The following is a 3,999-nucleotide window of genomic DNA, read 5'->3' as shown; positions in this document are numbered from 1 at the left end:
GTAAATCCTTATCAACCCCCCAAACATCTGTTTTCTGATGTGAATAGACCTAGCTTCTATTCTCTCCTCATATGAAAGTCCTTCCATACCACTAGTCATCCTTGTTGCCCTTCTGTGTACCTCCTTTAGTTCATCTGTATCCTTTCTGAGGTGTGGGGACCAGAACTGGGCACAGTATTCAAGGTGTGGATGCACCATGGGTTTATAAAGGGGCATGATGATACTCCATGTTCTATGGTATTTTGTAAAATTTAACAGATGTGGTGTTCTTTCTGTGATGTAGACTGAATATTTGCCTATAAAGCAAGTGCTTCATTATAGAAGAAGAGTGTGAGTACTTGTGTAGTGGACATACTGGGGTATTGCTCAAAGAGGGTAGAATTAAGGTTATATCTATGTTAACTATTCATCTGCTTGTTTTCAAAAGCTTGAGAGACCACCAGGCAGTTTTAACTTTATCCTAACAAAGTTTGCCCCTCACATTGGCTTCTAACTCCTCTTTTAGCTAGGCTTCCCCAGCTGTATTTTTGGCCCATCTAGTCATCCCCACCTCCAAGGTGATCCTCTCTGTCCTTCCTATCTCTGTCCTGGGTCTCCCTGGTGAGATTCCTGTAGGAGTGCCAAGTGAGACCTAGCTGTGGTGGTGATTCTGATTCACAAGTCTTCTGCCCCCATAGAGCCATCAAGAAATGTGACATTTTGGTCATCTCAGTGCTGACCTGGATGTGACCACCGTTCCCAGTGAAATTGCTTTCCATCCAGATCTGCCTGCCTGCCAGTGTGCTCTTTGAGTCATTGTGGGTGGTATCTGGACAGCCATGAATTTTGCATGTGCTGCTCCATGGCAGAGCGGTGGAGAGAAGTGGCAGCAGTGGCAGCTGGATCTTAGCATTTGTCTATCTCAAACTTGAGGTGGGTTATTCCAGCCCATGATGGAAAATGTTACTAACCACTGCTTTAGGCATATGAATACTACACATACATGAACATTTTACCTGTGCCTGCAGCAGGACTTCCCTCCAGGGGTCCTCATGATCCACTGGCCCAGCTCAGTGCAGATCTCCAGGGTCATGGAATCCCACAGCACTGTGTTTGTGCCCATGGCTGTTAGCATGTGTGCTCATGGCTCTCAGTATAACCTGGGGTTTGTGCAGTCCCACTTTCTTCCCCAGCCTTCTCTTCTGTTCAGTGGTCCTGGCATGGAAGGAGGCTCTGATGGCTAATATCAGGGGTTCATGCATCTCCCTGCATGGGTGGAGGGAGATTCAAACTTTGAGGGATGATTTAAAGGTCTGAGCTATTGTTTGCTTGTCCAAACAGAGCTCCTTTCCACCCAGTGGTCCCCTGGTGCTAACAGGGATGGTTGCAGCCTTGTGCTTAACTCAGTTGGGCCCTTCCTCTCTCCAAGCATCCCCTTATGTTTCTCTGCTGCTCTGGTAACAACCAGCCCCAGCCTGCTGGCCAGTCCTGCCTGGAGGGCTGCAGTCTCACATGAGGCATGATCCCACGGCAGCCAGCACAGAGCACTTGCAATAACATGTTTTTCGAAAGCACTGTGTAAATAGCACAGCGCAAAGGCGACTGGCAGCTCTCCTATTGGGCACTTTATCTGGTTGCAAATGTCCCTTTCACACCATCTGCATCCTCCTTTCCCAGTTCTGTGAGATTTAAACCATGTTTTCTCTCTGCACATGTTGGCAGGGGAAGCAGTAGCCTCCCTAAATGAAAACAATAGCAGGGAGGCTGGTTCCCAGAGTGAGGCCTGGCCAAGGTAGTTGGTATTCAGTGTGCTTATCCAGGCACTGGTTCAGTGTGGAGGGAGGCAGGATCTGCTGGCTACTGGTTTCCGACTAAATCAGGTGTCCCAAACATCTCAGTTTCATAGTTTCATGTTCTTTGTGGGCACTGAAAACCTTGGAAAACATCCTCCCCTGTTACTGCCCTTCTGAGAACAGAGGGTCTCCTGTGGGGAAGAGTGGAGAAATTACATTTTATGCATGTAGATAAACACTGGTCTAAACCCACGCTCCTATTCATCGCGGGGATTCTGGGGGAGGTGAACCATGTCTGGTAGAGCCTGTGGGCCTCAGTCCACTGATACAGGACCAGACTGAGGGGACAAGCATTACAGCCCTGTATTGGGTAATGTTTAACACTTCACATTACTACCCTCCCTCTAGATAGAGCCCAAAGCTCTTATAAGCTGAAGCCTGAGTTCCAGAGGGAGATGGAGGTACTTGGCTCCTCTGCAGATTGGATCTGCACAGGCTGTTTTCAGCACTGCCCTAGAGGTGGCTCCGACCACCAGAGCAGCACCTGGGGGCTGTATATCACATTCATTTGGTCAAAAAGATCGGGTGTTTGTGTTCTCAGATTAAATGCTACTTGAGTCCTGAAGACACAGCAGAGATTCTCCTTTCCTTCCCCCCCCAGGCTCGGGGGGAGTGGGGGTGCAGTTTGCCATCAGTAAGTTGGTGACGGTAACATCTCTCAGGCTGCTGTTTCCATGTGGACTCTCAGGCTTGTTTGCACCCAACATGGGGGTACTTGTCTCTGAATGTCCAGTGTGGGATGGGTAAAACTGTATGCCAGAGCTAATCAAAGGGATTGTAGCTATAATCTAATTGGCGAGGGGGCTGTAGAGTGGGATGAGGCGAGTCCTGAATCATTCTCAGTAAAGTGGATATGAAATGCACTTGGAATCTCTTTACACCTCGCTCCAGGGGAATTGCTGCCGCTCTCTGTGGAGGGTGGAATATGCATTAACTACAATAGCTATGTGGTCATGTGACTCCTCTCAGCTACACGTACACCTATTAAGCCGTATTGATTTCCTCTAAGTCATTTACTTATGCTGCAGCAGATCCAAGTGCAGGGGCAGAGGGTCACTTTACTCCTTTTTTTCAGGGCATCAGTGAATGCTGCCACATTATTTCAGAAAGTTTATTCATGTCTTATTTCAGAAAGTTTCAAAGGTTGTGTTTCATTCTGGGTACAGTACAAGTGAAGATCAAATTGGTCCAGATTAGCAGTTTGGTGGTGATTTGGTTTGGGACCTGAGTACCCAAACTTGGAGTGCTGGGTTAGGATTGGGGCATCGTAGTGAATGCCATCTCTCCAAATGATGGTCAGAGTGATCCTGGTAGGGGTCAGAAGATGGGAGACTCATCAAGATAAGAAGGAAGTGGGCAGAGAAATAATGAATGTCCCACAGCAAATAAGGGGCTGGTTCAGTTTATAAGATGTACTGAATTCTCTTCTCCAGCTCCTAGCTCATGAACAATTCATGAGCTCATGAGAAATTTAGCCATAAAAGCACATGTTGAAACTACACAGAATGGGAAAGAAAGCCCAAAGTGCCTCAGGACATTTGGCACCCAGTAGCTCATGACAGCTTCCCAGACCTGCACACCTCAGCCCCTCAGGCCTTGGTGACAATCCTGCCCAAAAAGACTTCTAATAGAATCAATGTCAGCGAACCTTAACTAAAGCCCTGGCTGCTTTGCCAGCAGAAAACCATCCAGTCTTCACAGTGGGAGTTTGAATTCTTGCTTTTCTTAAAAGCCGCTGTGGTAGCTCAGTTTACAAATGACATTTTCTAAAGGTTGCTTGCAAATGGGCCTAATTGTGTTTGCGCCATTATTTTATTTTGGTGACATAGAAGAAGGCTTGAGAAAGCTTTTATTTTCAATTCTCCTGCTTGCTTTTCATCTTAGAAATAGAAAGACCAAAGCTAATCAACCTGCAAGGTCCACTGTCATGTATACAGCTTTCCAGGAAAAAAACCTAGGGTAACTAATACTTGCTTTTCTGGCTGAAATAACCCCAAAGACAAAAGTATGCATCCAGATCTTTTTTTTCATGCCTCATAAATAAGCTATAAGGGCACAAGACCAGTTTTATTTCCTTGCAGGTCAGTTTGAAGATCCTGTTTTGCAGAATTAACCACAGAATGAAATCATCCAGCCACAGCACTTATCATTGTAAAGGAAACCTTCT

The 3,999-nt window shown here is 46.5% G+C and overlaps 1 protein-coding gene across 8 annotated transcripts in view; it reads left to right on the top strand.

Annotated features, from left to right (window-relative positions):
* The window catches only part of RGS3 (regulator of G-protein signaling 3), a 222,393-nt gene that overhangs the window by 138,892 nt on the left and 79,502 nt on the right, over window positions 1-3,999 (top strand). The window lies entirely within an intron of this gene.

Source organism: Gavialis gangeticus, unplaced genomic scaffold (genome assembly GCF_001723915.1).
Source record: "Gavialis gangeticus isolate Ggan-Ray unplaced genomic scaffold, GavGan_comp1, whole genome shotgun sequence".
NCBI classification, from domain to species: Eukaryota; Metazoa; Chordata; order Crocodylia; family Gavialidae; genus Gavialis; species Gavialis gangeticus.
This window is presented reverse-complemented; position numbering and strand designations above follow the sequence as displayed.